Below are 24,484 nucleotides of genomic sequence, written 5' to 3' on the forward strand. Positions count from 1 at the left end.
GCTGGAGCACCTCCCATGTGAGGACAGGCTGAGAGAGTTGGGGTTGTTCAGCCTGGAGAAGAGAAGGCTTCAGGGAGACCTTATAGTGACCTTCCAGTACTTAAAGGGGGCTACAGGAAAGATGGGGAAGGACTCTTCGTCAGGGAATGTAAGGATAGGATGAGGGATAATGGTTTTAAGCTGAAAGAGAGTAGGTTTAGATAAGATATAAGGAAGAAATTCTTTACTGTGAGTGTGGTGAGACTCTGGAACAGGTTGCCCAGAGAAGCTGTGGCTGCCCCCTCCCTGGCAGTGTTCCAGGCCAGGTTGGACGGGGCTTTGAGCAACCTGGTCTAGTGGAAGGTGTCCCTGCCCATGGCAGGGGGTTGGAACTAGATGATCTTGAAGGTCCCTTCCAACCCAAACCATTCTATGATTCTGTGATTTTCTGGGTGGTCACTCAGCCAAGTTACTGCATGCTTTCATTTCACTATTAGATCTTATTTGAGGTGATTGCCCTGTAGTGAGACTTCTGACATGAACCAAACAGGTCAATTATGACATCTGAGCAAGTCCTATGCACTTTGTACAGGTGTCAGTGAAATGAAAACTCAGACTGTGTAAGACCTTTTGAGCTCAGGTGGTTTTGACTCTGACTATAGGTTACCTGCTTTTTTGGAACTAACTTAGAGTGTGTACTGTTCAGAATTATTGTTAATGCAGTTCTTCCTAACAAAATACCAATAAGAATTCAGCATGGTTTTGCCAACTTTTATAGATCTACTCAAACGTTTTTAAAACATGTTTTTCTCATCTTTCAAACTGTCAGTTTTTATGTGCTTGGCCAATATGACCTATAAGCAAGGTTACGCTTGGGTACAACATGTAGTTGTTCGAAAGTAACTTTTAATCACAGTTTTAACAATGTGGCCTCAGGCAGCTGTATGATAAATATTACATGTTTTTACTTTTTAAAAGCTGTAATTAATTTTATAATAAAAAAAAGCATGTGTGTGCAGGTATAAAGAAGTGTCTACAATCCTGTATGTTGAAATGTCCTCTGAATAAAAAGTACAGTGATTAATCCCAGAAATCAGTTTTAGTATGTTACATTACAAATGCTTTTAGTAGTACTTGTTTCTTTATGTCTTTGAGACTAAGTTACCTGTAGAACAAGTTAAGAAGTTTCTACACAGTGCAGCAGAGACATGCTGTCAGTTTTGGCTCCTGGATTCCCTGTTGCTCTGAACACCAGAGCAGATCTGCTTAGGCCAGAGATGATCAAGAGTAGCAGTCTTGGCTGGATGTGGTGGATCAGTTTCCAAGTTACATTCTGGCCACTTGCATGCTGTAACGAATTAGTCCCAACCGCTAGAGAGCAGCTGGGAGAGCCAGATGAGATCTGCTGGGTCTGAAAGTACTCACAGATACATGGACATACCAGTGTATATGTACCTGGTGGCACTTGTAAATGCTTGGATGGGTGAAGCTCAAGGGTACTACAGTTAGATCCCCAAGGAGCCTTAGCCAGGTGGCCTAAGCCAAATCTGTGTTGGTGCTGAGGACACTACAGAATCAAGTAGCTGTTAATTGGCTTTGTGACAGCCTGCTTCTCTTGCAGAGTGGAAACTTCATGTACCTGAGGGCCTGGCCTAGCATTTCCACAGTGATGATAAAAATGCTGCTCAGAACTTTAGTTTCATCTTTTCTCAATGCAAAAGCTTTCTAAATATGCAGTACATACATATTTATTTATGCATGCCTAAATTGTTAATCTGTTATGTTGTCTTGGGTACTGCCTGTGAATTCTGTAATTACTTCAGTTTTGTACGTGTTATTCTTATGTGCCAGGATTTTGTAACTCACTGGATGACGTTTTTGCCTGATTTGCAAAGAAGAGCATAGTATTAATAAAGGTGGCTCTAGTTTGTCATCCGATGGACTATTTCCATGGAGAAAAATAAAATAATTTGTTTGACTTTCGTATATTTTCATTGGTGAAAAATAAAATCATGTCAAGCTTTTGAAGGTGACCATGGCTTTCCTATGTAAAACAATACAAATTGTTGTAGTCTTAGTTTCTTTTGCTATATAGTAGCTAGGTCAGAATATAGCTGTATTAGATGGATAAGAATGTAGTTACAGTACCACGTTATCTCACAGGATATTAAAATTTATGTGATTGTTCTTCTCTGTCTTGAAAGACAAAGATTTATAGTCTTTGAACAGTTCTGATAGGTGGTATTACAAAAGATAATTAAAGTATCGTGGAGATGACATGTGGGGTTTAGAAAATCTGTAGTGAACCCCAGACTGGTTGAATTGAGGACTCCAAACTGGAAAAACACTTTTTTTTTTTTCCACTAGTAAAACTTAGTTAGGCTAGACATTTTTTGATGAGATGCAGTGACATGCTTAAAGACAAATAGATTTTCTAACTGTATAAGTAATAAAACAATATATTGTAATGAAAATTCAGGAGGTGTTTCCTATGAAGCATAGCGCTAGTATTTCACGTATAACCAATACGGAAGTGATTAAATTGCTTTACAAGGAGAAGTTGGTACCACGGTAGCAAGGAATATTACAAGCTAATACTGCATCTATCTGAAGATGTATGCTTTTGTGGTTATGAAATATTATAATAACCTTGCGCACCTCTAGAGAAGAACCTTAGCTATAGCTCTCTGGAGTTATTCTTCAAACAGTATTATTATTCTACATAAATAATTTTTATGCAAAGAACATTTACAATAAACAGAACCATAAGAATGAAATGACCATATTCAATGTTAACAAATGCATAAAAGACAGGCCAATATACAAGTATGTAGATAGAAATAACATATTAAAGAAAAGTAAAAATAGTTGATTGCCAAGTGAGTTTCACATTAAAATCTTTATCCAATGCCCACTGGACTAACTAGAAAGTGATCTTGTAAGTCCTCAGTCAATTTCAGTGAACTTTGAGTCCTTTTCCTTCTTCCATGAGCGTGAAAAGCCAGGACTTCCCTGAATTTCAGTGAATCCACCTTTAAGGATTTAGGTAGTTAATACACCTTCAGTGCATTTAACAGCTTTCTCTTGAACACAGTGTTGTGAAGATTTATAGTCTCCTTTTCCCCAAAAACTGCAGCCTGTGGGTTCATCAGGGTAGTATCTGTACTGTTTCATAGTGGTTGTTTTATCAGGGTTTAGGAGGACTTTGCTTTCATAGTATTTGTTTACTGTCAGGAGCACCTTGCTCAGTTTTTGTCCTGTATTTGTTCTGGAAAGAGTGAGAGAGAGAAAACAGTGAAAACTGTATGAGTTTGGGCTAGAAATTTAAGTTGGCAGCATAGTTAATATTAAAGTTGACATGCATTTTAAGGTTTCAAAGGAGTTTTGAATTCTTAGAGGAAATGGAACTTTGTTGTTCAGCTCATTCAGTTGGTTGGGGTTTTTTTTCTGAAAATGGTGCCTTCCAAGCAAAACAATAGTCTCTTGTCCATGTAGCATTTCAGATATTTAACTTTAATTGGTATTAGTGGGAGTTTTGAATGTATATTCAAGACATAGTACAATTTGATATTCAAGAAAGTAAGAGAGAAATGATGACAAAGATAAGATGAATAATGTTTTTCTCAACCTGTGTTAAAATTTTTCTGGCTTTGTATAAGGGGTAAACCGTGACACTTACTGGTATCTTTATATTTAAATCTTCAAATATTTTTATTTTCTCTTTTGCACAGCAACTTGTGTACTGCACTTGGCTTTTTGAACCAGTTAAACCTTCTTTCTTTCCCAGGCTGCTTTTCTTTCTTTTTTAAATTTATTTTATTATTTTTAATTTAACAAAATGTAAACAGATTTGCGTTTTGGAAAAGGAAAAGTCAAATAAAAAAAATTGTATGCTCTGTTTTACAAGGATGGTTTGAGCACTCCTAGGAAGACTGTATATTATTTTTTGTTTTTCTCTGAGTGTAAACTATGAAAAACTATTTTTCAGTTTTTTCTCTTCTGATCCAAGTGGATTTTCATACATAGGAAGACATACCATATGCATAAGGTGCTTTGTTCCCTTCAGATATACAACTCTCTCATCATTTGGGGAGTAAGTATAACCCAGTTATATCTCGTTAGGAGGAAATACTGAACTGTATTGACAGGTGTTACCTAGAAATTTTTGTGCCTGTTTTTAGCTTAACAGGGAAACAGCTTTGCCTCTCTTCTTGCTATATTACACCTTGTTTATTGGTATGAAAATTGTTCTTTTGATTAGGTCATTAAGATATATACAGGAGACCTGACCTTGCAGACCTAAAGTACATGAAGCTCATAGAAAAGTCAGCAGGATGTTTGTTCATGAAATGAGAATCTTGCTGAACTAAAGACTGTACTGCTACTATTAAAACTTTGCATCAAGCTTAAATTCATAATACCATACCAGCTACACCATATTGAACTGTCGTGGAAATGCAGTTTGAACTCCAGTGTTCACCAAAGTGATGAATACATGGCTTTAATGGAAATGCCATTTTTTGGTGCCAGGTAGTTACCCAGTCACACTGAAGATGATTACTTTGGCTCAGGAATTGGAATGTCATTTAGCAGTGTTCTAGCTAGGATTCATTTCAGTGGCATTTTATTAAATATGCCCTTTTCTATATAGCATTTGCCTTCTGGTGGCAGTGACATATGACTTCTTAGAAGATGCATTTCTGCTTCACAAAGTCAGATGGTCTTCAGGACCCTGTTCTAGGGTCATGTCAAAACTTGACATAAACTTGTATGTGAATGTCATTTGCACTTCTTATTGGGGTCAGTTTCACAGAAGGGTATCAAGAAAGATGCTTAAGGTGTAGCCCCATGCAACACGTGCAGTGCTTTTTGTCAGAGAAGTATCAGTCAACAGAGGTGTTATTTATTGTCTTTTCCTGTTCTACTGAAAGGACAAATTTCATTCCCTCTAGAACTCTGTAACAGTTGCAGAGATAGCTAGAATTTCCCAAAGGGAAAGGGTAAGTTTGCTCTGCTTTTGCTGTTTGCTGTTTGAATTGCTGCTGACTGTGGCTAGCTAACAGGTGCTGTTTTCCATTCTGGAATTGCTATCTTTTTGACCATCCACAAGGCTGCATGCCAGTGGAAGCTGATGTAAATCCTAAATTCTTAAGCCTTTATAGGATTTCTCTTTTGAATCGATAAATCTGCATGCGTGTACTTATTTTTAGACCATTTGCAACTGAAGCACATATGTTTAACAGCATGATAGACAGGGTACAGGAGAACTAGTTAGGCATGATTAGCAATTTTGGAAGTATGAGGGCTATATGCCTTTTAGAAAATAATGTTGCATAATGGGTGTTTTTGAAAGTGCAGTAGGGGTTTTTCAGTTGAATTTGGTAGTGGTGACAGGTGTTGACATCTGTAAAACTTGAGCTCATCTCTTTATCCACAAAACAAACACAGCACAAGTAGCAGCAACTTAATCTCCTCTGTGCTAGTATTTTTATTTGTCTTTTATAATTTAGTATCAATGCCGAGTGACCAAATTTATACACATGCTTTATTTTTTGCTTAGCTACTGCCTTCAGTTAAAGGTTTTTCAGGGTTGATTTTAAATTGCCAACAAGTGTGACAGTAGCAGTGCTTTTATTTTTGATGTGGACAAAATACGCAGTAAACTACTCTAAATGAACACAACTACACTGAACTGAACTCTGCTCTCTCTGTGTGCAGAACAAAGATACCCAAATGTCTCCTGTAATAGAAGCAATATAATCACAATAGCATGAAGCACCTTATATGTTAATTGGCTCAGTTGAGAAAATATAATTGTGTAAGAATAGTGTAACACCTAAATCGAGTTGTCTACCTCTTCACTAAATCCAGAGTCAGTCATGTGACTTTTAAGGATCTTGTAATTTTTATGCTGAAGCAGAAAACAATAGTTCTTGTAGCAGAACTGCCTGTAAAATCTTAATTAAGATTTCTTCAGTGTGCACTGCTTTCTTGTATACCAGTATTATGTAAAGACAGCAAGAGAGATAATGCATTAATGAATGTAATTTGGAACAAAAGTTTCTCTAATGTTCCTTGAAATATTTGCTGTTCAGAAAAAAGAATTAGAGAGAATGGAGCTGTAATCTAATAAAGATGGCAGAAGTTAGTTTGGGAAAATTCTCTATCGTTTTGGAAAAGTCAGAAATTCACCTTACACATCACTATACACTGTACAGTACACTGTACAGCTCAATTTTCCAGAGGCTGGTGCCTGACAGGGGATGTGATATACCCACTCAGTGCTCAAGTGTCTATGAGGTTATTTCGGAAATGAGTCCCATTATCTGACTCAATTCTTTCTGGGGTACCATGCCACCACAAGACTTTCAAGGCCCAGGATACTGTTCCGGGCAGTGGCATGGGGCACGGCTTTTATTTCCAGCCATCTGGTGATTGCTTTCACCATTGTGGGCATGTAGCATTTGCCATGCCGAGTTTGTGGGAGCAGGATATAATCAATCTGCCAGGCCTCCCCATATCTATGTTTTAACCATCGTCCTCCATACCAAACAGTTACTTTTTGGCTTGATCACAGCCCATGTTTCACATTCATGGATAACTTGTGCAATAGTGTCCATGACAGATTGAATCACTAGGAAATATACTTTGCATAATGTAAGATCAGCACTGTGTTATACTCTGGCTATCCTTGTCTGCAGTGACTACCACCATGTTAAGTAATAAAGATAATCTAAACATGGAACCTAATCTAATCAACTGTAGAGATAGACCCATAGTACAAAGATGCATAAAGTTAGCTTGACATTTTTTGCTGAGAAGCCAAATGAATAGTCCGGATTCAAACACACTGTTACCAGAAGGTATCAAAATGCATTGTATGCTCCAGTCTTCCCCTTTTCAGCAATTCTCTCACAATTTTTTTGGTAATGGTTTTGGTTCACTAGTAGGGCCCTATACAGCAGCACAACAATACCAAACTAGCCATTGCCTGAATGTGCTAACCTCCTCAGCCTGGATACATCAGATTTGAAGGCTCGACTTTACCCTTTCCCATGGAGGAGGGGAAAAATTCCTAAATTTTGATGCTGTTTGGTGGAAGGTTCTATTCATGTGTGAAGTATTAATTAGCTGTTATTACTCAGTTATTTCCTTTAAAATATTTTACGGTGTGTTAAATGAATACCAGTCTCACAACAGTCACATCTTATTCACTAGGTGTGATTTAAGGATGAGGCTAGTATTTTTAAATAAGGAGTAGTAATTTCTGGGTTTCCGCAGATATTAATTAAGTTCATTTAAATAGATTTGGGGTAACATAGGAAGCAATAGCCTATTTAAAAGGCTTATAGTCCTATTCAGTATGTGAATGAAGTCCAACCAAAAGACCCTTTCTGGTGTTCCGCAAAATAAATCCAGTGTCTCTACTCTTGCGAGCATGCTAGGAGTTTCATTTCTCATATTAAATGGATTTCTAGCTCATGACATGGTTATAATTCTTGTATAAATGGTTAGCTTTTATTGGGAAGATATTTCTTGGTTTGGAAATTTTTTTTTCCTTGGTGCTAAAATTATTGAGGTAGGAGGTTTGCAAGAGAGAAGCTTCAGTATCAGAACCCAAACTAAGCAAAGGGCTAAAAATGCATCTTAAGGACCATTAGTCAGAATAATTTGAGCTGACAGTAGCCAAGATTGTTTTATATATGAAGTTCATAAAATAGCAAGTTGGTTTCTTTAGCTGGGAAAAATACTTAAAGGGGTACATTTTTGCTGTGGTTGCTAGGGAGCAGCTTATACTATATCTGTGGGATATAATGGGAGTCACGTGTGAAATGCACTATGCTGATAATTTATTTCAGAGTGGTTAGAGCTGAATATTACATTCACAGAGTACATCTCATTGTACAAAATAAGATGATGAGATGGATGCTGTTAGTAATGTTAGGTGACAGAACCACTGTGGTATACAAGGTACAGTACACATGTCAGTAGGCTGTCAAGGGCATGATTCATAGGTGGGGCTATGATTAGGTGAGCAGAAAACTAATACAGTGGCTAGATGGGTGGAAAGAACAGACCAGGTGAGAAGAAGGTAAACCTGTATTTTTATCTATTTGACAGATCTGGGAATGAACAAGGTCCTGAGAATCCCAGGTCATGTATTCTTTTTAAGACAAGCGCATTGACTGGGAGTCTGTGTTGCCAGTAGTATGTTGTTTAACAAAAGAAGGATGGGTAAATCGTAAGGGGATCTGACTGACCCTGCTACAAAGTGAAGTTGCCACTGCATTTGGAAAAACAGCTGCTTAGTTATGAAATGTCAACATCTTTAATAGAAACCTTTATAATTACTTGGTTATAGAACTTCATTATTTTCTTTCCAAATCTGTCTGATTGGAGTTATTTTTGTTGAAAACACAGCCTTAACAGTTTATTATTATAACTGTAAATGTAATACATAAGTTGTACAACCATAACACTGATTTCTTATTTTTGTAGCATTAAGCATTTCCAAAAATTATCCAAATATCGCTAAAAGTTTCCATTTTAATATCATATTTAAAATTTCACAAATATTTTTTCCTTATTGAATCAATACAGTGATACTGTCTTGAAGCTCAAATTAGTTGCTTCACTCCTTTGAGCACTGGTGCAAGTTTTTCTCACATACTATACACAGAGATTGAGTGTGTTTTCCTCAGCAATTACTACATTTGTTCAAAGTGAATTAGAAAATCAAAAACATTAGGAACTCTCTTTAATTAGATGATTAAAGAACCCAGCAAGCAGTGTGACATTCAGATGAAAATGAAAGGTATTTCTTAGCATTTTTAGGCCATGTTAGAATTCAGATAGAACACTAGTTGTGCTGTGCAGTTAAACTGCCAGAAAAAGGTTTGCAGTCTCTGGAAATGTTGTATGGCATATGTTCTCAACCAATTTTATCTTTCCAGGCTCAGCCGCCTCACCTTGAAGGATGCTTTCAATAAGCAATCTTACTGTAAGCAGTCTGAAGACATGCTGTAATTTCTAACAGCAATTTGAAACCCATTGGACTTGGCCTTCACAGAACTTTGTGAGCAGATTCTTGACTAATATATACTATCAAAATGCAGTTGAAGTTAGTGAAGTTATGACCGTGTACACTAGTCAAAGATTTTTCCCCCAAAAATCTTCATAATCTACTTTCACAGATTACTAGCTTCTCCATAATCTACTTTTGCAGATTACTAGCTTCTCCAACCTTTTCTAAATGTTAAGAGTTTTTTTTTCTTCTCTGCTCAACCTTTAGGTACTTGACTCTTCCTTTTAGCCTTCTTCCAACAGTTTAACTTCGGTAATTTTTTCATAACGGTCCAACATTTTTTTCCCCCAAGAGATCTTTTGGTATTGAAGCAACATCTCAAATTGATTTCAAAGGCTCTGTTCACTGTTCAGACTTTGTGTGATGCCTTCTTTTAAATACATTTGCCCCATGCACATTGTACTTAGAAAGCTATTTAATTTCAGAAATGGTCCTTATTAAATACAATTCAGAAGCCTTCTTCTGTAACATTTTATGTTTTTATATAATTGATTTCTGTGTGGCTTATATTATCATAAATTTTAATTATTGTTACGTACATTGACATGCTTTTCATTTAGCTGTTTGGGTTTGCTTTTATGAATGAAGCATGTAAAACTAATAATTCAAAAGAAGAAAGGACTAGACATTGTAGTTGCTGTTGTATATAGTTCTCTATTATCCCACCTTCGTTCTACTTTACTTCGGAAATAGCATAATAACATTTTCATTATTAATACAAAGAAGAATGTTTTATAAAGAAACAGTTTAACATCTGGAAAATCTTTTTTTTTTTTTTATATATCTCTTAAAAGATGAAGTACATTATTTCCTCCCAGTCAATTCAACTGTTCAGACCTGGACAATGAGCATGAGAAACACCAAGGCAGAGTCAAATACTTTTTCTTTCCTAGGTATAGTGAAAATCTCTATATGTTTTTTAAAGTATCTACTGTTGCAAATCTTCCTAAGATAATTTCTTTCAGTTGAAATGGTTGGTACTTCCAAGATTGTTGTTTTATTACCCATAATGATCCTAATATATAAACTGTTTCTTAAAATCCTTGAAAAGTCTGTTTAAAAGGTAGCTAGGACTAAGAGATTCTTACTATGCATTCTTTATGTAAAGCGTTAGAGCCGCTGGAGCAGTAAGAAAACCATTAATTGTAGTTGATTTTGTAGTTTGGCATTTTTCATGCCCTGGATAATGCCGATTTTATTTAAAATAGCAGATCAGAAGAGAAGTTTTGTGTCCCTGCTGCAGTCTTTTTGTATTAGATTTATAGTGTGCTCTCCAACTTCCGTAACTCTGTGGAAGGGGTTACAATTTGCTTTTATGAACCTGAAGCAGAAGATTTGGTGCAAAGTATTGGATCCAAATATCCAATGTCTTATGGGAAGAAGGGACAAAACTTGAAAAATAAATCTAGAACTGGATTATGAATATTTAAATGGCACTGCTATTTAGAAAGGGCAAAACCCATCCCATCTGGATCTTTTAGCCACTTAATAAAAATCTATCTATTTTTTGCTGAAGTCCAGCTCTAAATTCTTAGCATGTTTTTGTGAAACTAGATAAAATGTTGTTATATCTTGTTTAAAAAAACCCTTTCAATCTGCAAATGCCAAGTGAGTTGTCAGATGTTCCCAGAGATCATACTCAGTCTTTTATATTGAAATATTATTTTTCTTCTATGCCTGTGAAGGCAAATGTGATTTTTAGGTAAATATCTCTTCATGAGGGGTATTTATAGCAGATTGCAGTCAGTTGATACTCTGCTGGAGTTAGTCCTTGTAGTTATATTCACAGAAGTCTATTATAGCAATGTAGTTTAATTTCTGAGATAGCCATATAACATTGCAAAATGGAACATCTTTCAGAGAGTCACACGTCATTTTAGAGCCACCCTATTATTATTGGTAGTATTATAATAGTGTTACATATCATGTTGTTATTATTATAGTATTCTTCCTTACATGTATGTAACTTCAATGCCTTTGCATAAGGCAGAGTAAATGTAAAAAAGGACAACAACCTTTTCTCTGAAGCACTTGAAGTTTGCCATTAATGATTCAATCCACATTAGATATATGAATTATAGGGTATCTCTGACTTTGTAATTTTTGCTGTCAAGAAAAAACTTGTTTAAAGGAAGGGAAATATCTTCTAGTAAGCTAGAAGCCCATTATATATGAAGCTAACTAGAAGCTTGTTGACAACCCACTGATTTCTCTACCTTGGGAGATCTCTTAGGTCAACTGAGAATTCAGGGTTTCATCACAGATAACAAAATTTGTAAAGTCAAGATGATTAGCGATGTCTTTCAGACTGTCTGCAAATTGTCTTTGCGCTTCCAGTATTTTTTCGTTTTTAGATACCACTTCAAGTTGATTTGAGGAGAAATATTCTAAAACATTACTAGCAGAAAAAGGATGTAACAAATAAGCACATTAGCAGTAACCTGTTTTATACAGTAGCTACCTATTAAATTGATATTTGCATATGCTAGTAAAGTATATTTATATTTTGTGGACAGTGAAAAGGCTCATCATTTATCAGGCTTGCTTGTGGTTTTGTTTTGTTTTTAATAGGAATTACACTTTTCACAAGATTGGGATTTTCAGGACCTACAGAGGAAAAGCACATAGTAATAGTAGTGCATTCTAATTTTATCATTCACTGTACTTCTTGTTGATTTTGTTGGAAACAAAATCAAGTAGGCTTTGGCAGATATTTATAGGAGGCAAAATGAACATCTGTGAAATCTCTATTTCCAGAGCAGCAGTCACCCAAAGTGTAGGCACTTGTATGTAAATCCTGAGCCCTCTTAGGGAAATGTTCAGGAATTTGAGGTGTGGCATAGGGAAAATAACTGGAATACTGCTTCTGCTCCTTTAATCCTTATAAATACCTACCAATACAAATATGTAGCTTGTTTGGCTGGAAGGGTACACTGAACAGTGTTGGGCTGATAAAACCTGAATTAGCAGTAATAGTCCTGGAGGCAATAACAGTCAAGAGTTGACATAGTGTCATTACGCCACTGGCATAACTCCTGTGTCTGAGCGAGGGCTGGCGTTCAGTTAGTTTGTTGGTTTACACAACATATATACAATTCTTAAAAGTCCAGAGAGGGCAATTTTGTGATTAGTAGACTAATTTCAAGGTTAAATTCTGACTCCTTGTCTTTAATGCCACATATTCTATTTTCTTAACGCTACACTCTTCCTGATGAACTTACAAAGTTTGCAATCAAAGTGTATTCTTAGTGCAGACAGCAGCCAAACTGCAAACAAAATCACATGAGTTTGTATGAGTGTACTGGTGGATGGTATTCAAAATATATATAAAAAAAAAAAAATTGCACGAGTTTGGTTTTGTCTGACTTTGCTGGTGGGATAAGGTTATGTACCTTTTTAGAAGCACTGGTATTCAGGCTGACAGCACATTTCATCATTCATCATGGGCATCAAGTTGATGGAAACAAAATAGATCTTCAAGTGCTCATTTTTGTAATATGCTCATAATCAAGATGTTAACTCTTTTCTCATGGGCTAACCACACATACAAAATTACTCACTTTGTCAGTATTTTACTAAAGACATCTTTCTTATGCCAGTACATTTAAAATGTTTTTATTAGATGGTAAAGTCCTCATACTTTCTGTATGATTTAAGTATGTGACGTGTCAAAATTAGATATCGCAACTGAAGCTGGATATGAACAATTCTGATAATGCCAGTTATTAACAAACAGTTTTTCAAAATAAAATAGTTTTGGGTTGGGTTTTTTTGAGAGACACATCTAAGGAAAGTAAAATAACAAGAAAGGGATTTCTGGGATTTAAAGAAACAGAAATAAAGGCTCAATTAGCATGAACAAAAAATGCATGCTAAGTTTCTCATAACCTCTGTTGAAGTGCCTTTCCCTGAAATATGATCATAAAATGCTTATTTTTATCTTCTGGTCGTATTGCATGATAACCAATTTCTGTATTTCAAGTCTTTAGCCATATAAAGCTGTACAAATCCTAGTGTATCTAGGGAAGAAACCTGCAGTACCAAAAATCTGAATGTAAGAGAACTATAAAAAGAAATTAAATATTAGTCCTCAAAGGGATTTTTGAAGCCATAGTGGATAGCTAGCTTTAGTCTCTTTGAAAGATAAATATTATATAAGAACAAAATTCATAACAGGGAAGAGTAATTTGAAAGCATGTATTGTCCATTTATGAATTATGTTTATGTGTACAGATCCAAATTAGGGAAAGCAGTACAATGAATGTTCATTGGAAGAACTGCAGTGTAATTAATCTTCAAACAAGCTTCCTCCTTCCCAATCATGTATTTGTTCCTCTCTCCTGCTTGGGATAGTTTGGGGTGCAGTAGACCCAGATAACACCTGCATGTTTGCAAAAGGCTGAATGAACTATGGGCTGCTCAGAGACATGGGCTGGGGGAGCGAGGATTCTTCTCTGCTGTTCATGGGCTAGGGCTAGGAGCTGTTTCAAGCAGACAGCACTGTAGCTACTCGAGGAGGTAGCCTAAGGTGGTGTACCTGTAATTAAACAGTTTGGCATTGTTGTGCAGAAGTGATCCAGAGATTCTGAACAGTAGTGAATCATCTTATTCTGCCGTTGCACCCTTAATTTTCACTGCAGTGTTTACCCCATGTATTGTATTTCCACCCAACTTTGGAATGGCTATAAATTGCTTATGCAAGCTGTAAGGCAAAGAAAAGGATCTATAGGAGTGAGACAAAATAGAAACTTGAGTGAATTACAGCCAAGGTCCAACAATCCTTCTCCTAGTAAAGACTCCACTATTGCTGCTCAGCAGGCAAATATTAAATTTCAAACATTAGTTTTGACTCATTAAAATCCCTTGGTCCCTCTCACCCTCTCTGTTTGCTGACAGAAAAGGTGGTTCTGCAGTGTAGTTCATTTGATAATCCTAGCAAATGGTTGGACTGTTCAAGACCAACTGCTACTGTTGCTAGACATTTTTATCATGTTTGTGGATAGTTTCATATTACATTAGCAGAGATATTTTTCTGGATCATTCAGCCAAGCCAAAATCAACAATATAACAGAATGGGGAATATTACTTAGAATTAAATTTTTGGCATAGTTGAACATAACTTAAAAAATGCTTCTATCATAGTACGTCTAAATGTGATGTATTTAACGTGATATTTTAAATACTAGCAATTCAACGGTTAATGTACTGAATCTTGAGATGTGCTCTGAAAACTGCTTTCCATCAGGGGTTCTCAGGGAATCACCTATGAACTTGTTACAGTCCACAGTAACTTTGCATATGACTAGCAAAAGGTCTCTGCCGTCAATCTGTCCTGACTAGACCCAGCTGGTGAGTGTGGCTGTAGGAACTACAGGTTGTCTCCAACTGTTTGAGGATTGAGGTGAGGTCAGCCAAAGCAGGTAGTTGCATTCCAGTCTGTGAAGAAGAATTCAAGCTGAATTCTTTTAGAGCTGACTAGTATCAGTCTACCCTGGGAGTTACCATCTCTTCCTCCCTACCCACATACTACCTACTCTTTTTAGAGCCACAGACTTACATAAGAAAATCTTTCAGTGATGATTATTGTAAGTCTGAGCAGAGACCAACTGATGAGCAGCTTCCTTCAGCTTGCTACAGTGTGGCGTCAAGTTTTGAACCACCCTTGACTCCAGTCACCAGCTATAAGGACAGTCAGTCAGGCATGAATTAAGTGATGTTACCGAGTTCTCTTCAATGCAACTCTCTACATGTAAATAAAGTTGCAGGAGTTGCACTGCAAGCTAGTTTTGTTATGATAGTGCCCTTTGGTAGATGTTCTAACTTCCTCTGGGAAAGAAGCTGAGAACTCCGGGTTTTTTTAACTGATGAAGGTACCTAAATCAGTAACAATTACTGTCTTCTTAATTTAACAGTTGCTTTTAAAAGGAAAGTAAGAAGGCCCACTCAGCAACTACATCATTTGTTATTTTTGCAGATTCTGGAGATGCTGAACAGGCATCACGTCCTCCATGTGGGTTATGCTTGCTTAGTGCAGACTTGGTTTTGTTGTTGGGGTTTTTTTTAGCTGCCAACTAATTTTAAGAAAACTTGTGATCAGCATTTCCTCGATGATAAATGAAGCAGGTAAACAACTAAGACAGAGCTCTTTGTCTGCTATTCTGAAGTATGGGACCAGTCAGATTGATAGCATCCGCAGAACAGCACAGTCACTTGCACTTTCCTACTCTCCTGCTGCTGTGTTTGGTATCATAAGGTATGGGGTCAGGATGGAACACCAAAATTAATCATTCCAAGACCTTGATGAATGGGGAAGGAGTTTTTGTTCACCCGTTTTCTAAATAGAATGTGATGCAGTACAAGGATCTTTCAATAGCACTGTATAGAGGATCCTTTCTATGCCTGCATTAGACAACCAGAAGGGTAAATGACAGAGTTCATGCTTCCCTTTCCTAGGAAAGAAGATTGGCGTGATACATTGACTAAAATGGCGAGAGCTTGTAGTCAAAAGAGAGGCCTCTAATGCCACAAGCTTGTCATATACATTTGTCTGTACCATATCCTTTGTGTCCATGTGTCTGGCTTGTGGACAGCCTGCAGACCACCTACATGCATGAATTTAATGCCCTAATGTTTTTGGGTTTTTTTGGCTACACCTGACAGGCAGATAGTAGCCTTCTTAGAAGGTGATTTGTCCGAAACATTACAGGAAGTTTCTGTGATCTAATCTGGTATGTTCTAGATATGCAAAACGTAACAGAAGAACTGCATTAAGTATATATTCTATAGTTTTCATGAATCTTTGGATTCAGAGCTCCCTGGAATTAAAAAAAAGTATATGTAATAAAGATACTTCTCTCTGATAATAGCAGTTTAATTTTGCATTGTTTTTCACCAAAATCAGTGGTCCTCCAGATAATTGCCTCTAATTTAAATTCTAAATCACTGTTAATACCAATTAAGATTACTCTCATTTGTAGTCTTTGTTACACATCTGATGACAGAAAAGATGGTTATGAAATATTGGTATGGTACAGGAGTCCTTAGCCTTGCTACCAGTCCTTTATCAACTGAAGTGCAAAACTTTGAGGGGAGCAGTTGGGCTTCTGACACTTTGAGAAGGGCATCTCCCTTTGACAGACCAAGCTGTTTCAAACCACGAGTCAAGAAACAGGGTTAATAGGTGTGAAAATCAGTTGCCTGCAGACCATAGCCAACAAGAAAAAGGTTAAGGCAAGATTCAGACAAGCAGTAAGGCCAAGAAGGTAAGAAGTGAAGAAACAGTGATGCAGCTGCCATTTGTTTACTAGTAACCACACCTAAAACTATTTGTCCTGTACAGAAAACCAAAGGAATTAGTCATTAGATTATTTTGGAAATCTTCAAAAAACCCCTTGGAAAAGCTATTGCTTTCTACCTGTGCATTTAACATGTGAATTATTTTAATGTAATTCTTTTTATTTTTCCTGAACACTGGAGTGCTTTGTTGAGAACAGACATCGTCATACAGCAGAGATGTACTTGCAGTTGACACATAGATAAATGTCTAAATTATGCTGTATGATGATAAGCATTCAGAGGCTATAGTATGTCCACACCGTTTTTTCATACAGAATGTCAAGAACCTAGTAGACAGAAACTGTAATGATGATTGGCACCTATAGGAGGTAGAATAATGCAGGCAGCAAATAAGAAGAATGATCCTGTTCGAGCCAAAGGAATACCTAGCCTGACTAATTGGGTGGGGGAAAGTTTGTACCATTTTTATAATTATGTTCTTCATATGTATGTCCTGGCCTATCAGTCAGCTTTCTTTATCTGAAGCCAGCTGGCAGGTGACAGTGCAGTTTATCAACGACTAGTAAATAAAATGTTACGCTCCAGAAAAATTCAATTCTCAAAGCCCAGCCCTAAAAATCAATAAAGCTTCTCCTCCAGCTGAAGCATCTTATAAACATTAAGCTTTCAAATACAGCATTTTTCCTCACCTTTCTTAAAAACACAGATAAAAACTAAAATCAAATTCAAACCAAATAAAAATTAAAAGCTACAGAAACTATGGAACTAGAAACTACAAACCTGGTTTTAATTTTCATAGACTTTAAACTTTTTTTTTCATTGGGGTTGACAAATAAACTATGGATGCAAAGATTTATTATACAAGTCCTTATAAATTAAAACTATGTTTTGAGTTTTGAACAGTTACAGTAAACCCTTAGTTTCAGTTTCTGAAGCTCCTGTTCCCAAGTAGAACATAACAAGACCAGTTACTCAGTTGTATAAGATTTTACTGCATTAAGGTGTATCATAATACACCTAATAGTGTCATCTCAGTACCCAGCTGTGGTTTAGTTTGGAGTATCAAACTATAAAGAACTAATAAAATCCAAGTTAATCTTCATTAGTATTTACATTGTTCCCTTTAAATATTTTGATGCGATCTCATTCAGGAGACGGCAGAGAAGGAGTATGAGCAGTCCAGTCATGGAGGCAAAAGGGTCTTGTGTGCAAAGAATCTGAAGCCCACATAAGCTGCCAGACAGTGCAAACACCTTTTCCACCTCCCTTCCAGCACCTTCTCTTGTTCTGAAATATTTTCTTAATAGGGTCAGTTTAGTTATCCAAATACTTATCTGGATCAAACCGAAACCCAATTCTGCTATCTTATAGCAGAGAAAAATTTAATTGGTCTCTGAACAACCTAAACTTTTGAAGACTTTTATGTCTTTGAGCTCTCGTTTAAATGGTTACATTCTAGCTAAGTCTTCTAATGAAAAGAACTTGCTTTTCTATCTAAGAAATCCAAGAAGAATCGGTGTATCAAAGCTGAAAATGCTTTAACAGATTATATAAACTTCCCTGGCATTGTGGTTTTATAAAATGAAACCTCCGGGAATTCTTTGTGTCACGCTGTATTTCTGTAGTCTACAGTGTTGCAGTTTTGCTCTCAAAATGACTGAAGTAGTCAGGCTGCCTTCTGTTAACTTTTAGGATATTAATCATTTGATGCATTCCCCTTCTTTCTGATCTTTTCCAGAGCCTCTGGAGCTCTCTACCTCAAAGAGGTTCCTACAGATTGCTGTTGGTGCAAACTAAAGCATTCAGCCCTTCATGGAATCAATGGAGTCTGATAACTTTATTGTATAAACATCCTTAAAAAGATTCTGGGACCTTCATTGATTGACACTATATGATTAATTGTCCGTTTGCTCTGTATTCTGTGTACAGAGTGACTTGTATTATTTTCTAATCCCATGATCCTCTTCAGAGAAGCCTGTGCAGATCTCTGAGGAAATACCTATTCAGACCCGATTGCTTCAACCCTCCTCCGAGATGAACCACCACACTTTTAAGGTGAATCTCGAATGTAATCAAAATATTACAAAAAATAGAAAAATATCCGTATGGAATTCTAACAAATTGATATGTTGGAGAGCTCATGTTCACTAACATATGTTTTTGCTCCAAAAAATGTTACACAATAGAGAAAGGAAAGAGTTTATTTTGTTCGTGATTATGCAAAGAAAAAACATGCTTGAATTTGGGGGGTTTTGTTTGGGTGGGTTTTTTGGTGTTTTTGTTTGGGTTTTTTTTGTTTGTTTGTTTTTAAACTGGGCTGCTTGAGTGCTCATAGGTTTCTGGACAGGAATACTACTAGTACTCCTAATACTTTAGAGGGTTGTGTGGCACACTTTCAATGGGGAAGAATTACCATCCCCCAACTTGAATATAAATCACATGGATAAATTTACTTGATCAAAAATAATAAATAAAAATATTTCCAAAAGAAGAGGAAATACAAAGAAATCATCATCAGATAAGACCCAGAAGTAAGCTCAGACCTGTGTACTAGAATTGAGCCCATTCACTAAATTAAAAAATTAGGCATAACATTCATGTATTTCTGATAGTTACATTTTCTTATCTTACAGCTGAACATCAAGAAGGACATTATATTCTGATATATTTGGTAACGTTATCATCTTCAATAACTAGAAATCCATTGAGGCTTGTATTTCTAAGTAGCATTAACAAGGAGATAACTGCTAAAAATTCTGCCCAGTGTGTGGAACAGGCATTTTGGGGGTTTGTTTTGTGTCAGCTCACTCTTTATGCTATAGCTGTAAAAAAGTTTTCACTAAGGGGAATACAGAAATATAAGAAAGAACCTGAAAGTCAAGAGAACTTTTTGCCCAGTTTTTGCTTGTCTTGGTAGTAGAATTTATTTTTCTCTACTGAGTAAAGTTTTACAGGCACTGGGAATAAAGTACTGCATGTTTTGTGATCCCACTCAGAAGATCAGTCTGTGTGCTGAGAGAGTCTATCACTGGCCCTTTTTTCCACTCAAACTGGAGCTTTCCTGGTTTTGGCTTGCTCCCCTGCTAGCACGCAGCAGGCCTCCGTGCAGTCTGTGACTGAATGGCTGTCCATGCCTTATGCAGCAGCAGAAGGAACTCCTGTCCTCAAACACACCTGCAAATTACCAATCTATGTTAAGAATGTGTCTTTTCTGTAAATAGTTGTTTTCATTTCAAAGCCATTTTCATCACTGAAAGTCTTTGACTTTTATTGATAGTAGCTAATTGTTATGGCAGATGAACTTGCTGTTGGGAACAAATAGTGTTCCAGCACCTCTGGAAACAATACCATGTGACACTGTGATGCGACTGGGTAAATTCAGGACACCAGGTTGAGGCTCTGTCTGGTTCTAGCTAGCTTCCTAGGATAAAGATTCCCTAGTTCTTTGGCTTTCTAAAAAATTATTTGCCTACATTGAAAAAAGAAAAAGCTACTGGGAAAACATATACAGCTTGCCATTTTGAAAGCCTATGGAGAAAGTGAAACTAATTTGCTTCGCTTTGTCATCTGGATGATAAAATAAATACTGTAATATATTTTTTTAAAAAATCATTCTTCACCAAATGATAATATTGGTGCACAGAAAAGAGGAGAGCTGTGTTGTGCATGGCTCTCCCCTGATACTACATTTGCTTTATTCTATTGTAATTCCCATGTAAATGCAATTACTTGTATGTTAACAATAAGCAGAAAAGTCAGGACCCTTCTACCATTAGAAAATCTATATCATCTTCTAACAAGATCTTTTTTCTTCCTCTCACTCAGCTGAGAGGGAGTTCATCTGTGATGAGGCTTGTAGTTTTTACATTTCCTAAAAAACAATGTGGATAGAAGGTTCAACTTAATGAGCTTGAAACCACACGTGACCAAAAACATTGCCACAGCAACCTTCCTAACATTACTTATGGATGTAACAGGGACAGTCAACACCTATTATGTCATCTTCCTCATTGGCCCCCACCCCAGGCCTGCTGAGGTTTAGAGCTGGAAACACAGAGCCCAGCATTCAGCTACATTCTTACGATGAGGTGTGAGAGTCCTGACCAAAGCCAGCACAAACAGTGAAAAAAGGGGGAATTTGTAATAATGGTGAGAGAGATGGTACTGACAGTCTGACATGGCAAATCCTTGTTTGCAGTGGGAATGACTTGCAGTTAGCAGATAAGGTCAGACAGAGGATGTTTCCTATCCAAGTCATCAGCTACAAAAAATGTTGCTACTTCACCCCTAGGCAATCGGCCTTGTCATCTACACCTGCCTTTACCATTTTTCCCTGATACAAACCTGACCTTTTTATTTTTGAAGCCTGTATGCTAACTATGCACATGTGTATCCTGGGTGAAGAAGGTAAAGGGAGGAAATCTATTATCTAAACAAACATTTAAATACATAAACAAAGCAGCCAGTTCCTTAGTTTGTTCCATAAGGTATTCTGGTAAGTAAATACCTTATTCTTGACTGTATTCATAGCTGTTTTGCCAAGGAAGGTTCTACATTAAGATCTAAAAGACTTGTATAAATATATCACCCTCCAATATTTATTCTTGGTTTTACTTTTGTGCTATTCCTGAATCATTCCATCCATGGTCTGCATCTACGTGTGCACAGATGTACCAAAGGTCACTGATCCCCAGGGGAAAGTCAGACAGTGCTGCACTGAGTAGGGAAAACAGCTGCTTCTGTTATGCACACCCCAAGGATAATCCCTCTCAGAGGAGGCATGGAAGAGGCTCGTGGGTTTCTTGGCATTAATTTCTAACAAAGATGTGAAGTTTTTGATGCTCCTTTTCAGCCTTGAATTGGCTAGCTAAAGAAGCATGGTGGTTTGAACCCTCCCCAAAATCACTTGAGGTGATCCACTCCAATCTGTAGAGAAATGTCATAACCTCTTTGGGTATATGAAAACCCAACTCTCTCTATTAATTACATGAAAGTGGCACTTTTTTTACTCCACTTTTACCAAACCTGTTGCCTGATATTCATGTGAAAGAAACATTTTTACACCTTTTAATTCCAATTATACTCTGAAGAGTGAAGCATGGCAGAAGTTTAATTCAGTGTCACCTTTTTTTCTCCCTGAAAGCATCAGTGAGCATGCAGAGAATGCAGGGAGACTGTGCAAGTTCTTACTGTACCTTTAATCTACTAAAAGAATCCTTTTCTTAATAATAATATATGTGAAAGAATGAGCTTCAATGGACTGATTGGTTCCAGGTGCTCTAACCATATACCTCAAATGATAACAGTGAAAGCAGAGGTTTTAGGGATAGGAGTAAGAAAAGAACATATTTAATATGTTCTTTTAAAAATAACTTCATATCCATTCATTTCTTGGGAACTAATCTAACCACACACTTTTAATACGTATTCAGTTTCTGCACTAATCTAGGATTTTCAGTTTTTGTCAAAGCATCCCTGCTGTACTTTTGTCAAGCAGAGTTTGAATAAAATGCCTGAATAGAAAGTAGAAGACACTAAGGAAGAAATCAAGCAATACAAAAAAAAAAATCATCTATTGTAATAACTACATAATATATTGCGCAATGAAACAAAGGGAAAGCTCAGTGATTTTCCAGTGCGCTCTACTGGCATTCAACCTTCATCTGTGTCATACCTGCTATAATAGTGAATTAAAATAAATTAATTTTCAGCTTTCATTGTTTGTTGTGCCCTCTCTCCTTCTACTTAACTTACTTATTGTTATTGAGTTGACTTCCATAAGGCTTTCATCAATTTTTGTGGAAAAGACAGCATACGTTCAGGCTTCTAATCTTTTAAAATAGGGAACAGATTGCTAGATAAAATGGGAAAATTATTAAATATAAATTGACATAGCTGGAAATGGAATCTTTAAGCTCTGAGTTATGTCTTATTATCAGTTGAATTTTGTGTAACGAATCAAAACACATGGAAATAAAAGTACAAAGGGAAAATTAAATCATTCTGTTTTTCAGCTTTTCTTTAATAAATGTTTCGTTTTTAGTAGAGAAGCAGAGCATCTTCCCTTCATAATTATAAGCAAAAAACAATGAGTTTGAGCTTGAATGAGGATCCTGGTAAAGTAGTCTGGAACCAGAGGGGTAGAGGGCAGGAGGGTACACAGGAGGGTGACAACTCCTGGAAATAAAGTGTGTGTGTGTGTGTGTGTGTACATTCATATACTCTGAAGGGAGGACAGAGATGAAACAGGAGAGGGTGACAAGAGATCAGGAAAAATTGATGGAATACAAGCATCTAGGATATAGAATGAAGAGTAACTCAGCAAGGAGGTTAAGAATGGAGGTGTCGGGATGTGTTTCCTAAGCAGACTGCTCCTACTCTGCAGGCAAGAGCTATGTGACTGCAATGAGAAGATGGGAGTGAGACCAAGGAGGAAACAAAGCAGAAGTGGGCAGTTAACCCACAAAAGTGGGTTATTTTTGAAAAGGACAAAAGTCAGATTTGCAAGCTGAGTCAGCATTATCACTAAATATCACCTAAATATATACTCTGAAAGCTCCCAGGAACCTGACATTAAGCTTTTAACTTTCCTGTTGCATCAATATAAGCAATAACTCACACTTTTAAATGTTTATTTTACAATCAGCATTTCAGCTAAGCCAAGTGGATCCCACAGACATGTAAGCAATTCAGTTGGCTTTCACAATACAAACGTTTTATACTTGCACACTATTATTAATCACTGTTTATGGTCTTAACACTATTTATAGTAGTCATATGCTTCTGGATAGTAGTTTTGTTAGCCAGAACTGATGCAAACACTGACAACGTATTCTGTCCTTTTTAGGTTTTTTTCTTTAGTAACAGTATAGCAATACCTGCTAAAGATGAAGTCTATAGCATGTTTGCCAGAGAAATAATTTGAAATGGCTACTTTTGATGGCTTTCTTTGCACCACAACATAAAACCACAATTTATTATTTTGTTGGCAGACTAAGTAACTGCAATTCAATAACTCAGAAGCTGAGCACAGGCTGATGTAGGACACTGTGCATGTGCACTGCTAAAGAGAGCGACGGGGCCCCAGAGCATCCCCCGTGATGGAGTGCAGCACAGGGCTCTGAGTCATTGCCCGTCCCGGCTGCCTTGTGCTACCGCTGCTGTGTTGCTGCCAAACCTGAGCTGCCTCTGTGCAGCCACATTTGTGCCTTTCACTTCTCATTCCAGGATTGGACTGTATGAAACCCATAGAAATAATTGAGGTGTACAGAATATAAAGATCTCACAACAGTGTATTAAAACAAATGATTGTATCACTAAATCCTCCCCTGTGATTTTGAAGACATACAGAACCCATGTGTTTCTGTGTGCATCAGGAGAACTTGTAGAGTTAAATTTATATAATCTGACAATATGCAACATTAGTAGAATTGCTTCTGGCTTTCCACAGGTATTCTCCAAACATAAACTATTTTATGTGCTGAAAATCCTGAGATGGAGCTGTTGAGAGTAATTGTGGAAATACAACTTTCCCCAGGAGTGATATGCTTTTGGAATCAGATTTTGAATCCTTTTTGTTATGAAGAAGATAACCTACTGTTTAAAGACAACTTTACAGTTTCTCAGGTTTGCATAATTATACCTTCATCTTACCAGCTCACTGTGGAAAGTATCATTATGGAAGATGAGAAAATGTTTTAAGGGTGATGGAAGTCTTTTTATCCACAAAAATCATTGGTAGTCCTCAGCTATTCTTTTAAAGTATCTGTCTAGACATACAGAAAAATGCTCTCGTAGCTTGTCATTTTAATTTTATCACAATCAGGATAACATTTCTTTCATATTCACATACAATTATTACCTTAAGAGAACACTAAGGTCATGAAAGAAGAAAACACAACCATAGCAAACTTGGGTATCCTAGTAGCTGTGTTTTCCTCTATTATTCACTGAGCTATCTTTGGTTCAAAAGCAGCGTACAGTGTTAAAAACACGCATTTTCTGAACTTGGAGTTCAGAAGGATTTCCAAAGGCTTCCTGATCAAAATGTGCCTTTTTCCAATGAAAGCTGCAAAATTGCCTACTCATTGCAAGGCTACTAAAGACACAGAGATGGATGACTTT

General features: G+C 36.8%; 1 protein-coding gene across 2 annotated transcripts in view; it reads left to right on the plus strand.

The window, feature by feature from the left end:
- The window catches only part of B3GALT1 (beta-1,3-galactosyltransferase 1), a 226,899-nt gene that overhangs the window by 12,401 nt on the left and 190,014 nt on the right, over positions 1-24,484 (plus strand). Inside the window, exon 2 of one of the 2 annotated variants that reach the window (XM_074829020.1) lies at positions 23,811-23,986. The exons of the other annotated variant lie outside the window; for it this stretch is intronic. The gene's annotated coding sequence lies outside the window, so the exon portion shown is untranslated. The remainder of the gene's footprint in view (positions 1-23,810; positions 23,987-24,484) is intronic. 2 annotated transcript variants of the gene reach the window in all.

Source organism: Strix aluco, chromosome 6 (assembly GCF_031877795.1).
Source record: "Strix aluco isolate bStrAlu1 chromosome 6, bStrAlu1.hap1, whole genome shotgun sequence".
NCBI lineage: Eukaryota > Metazoa > Chordata > Aves > Strigiformes > Strigidae > Strix > Strix aluco.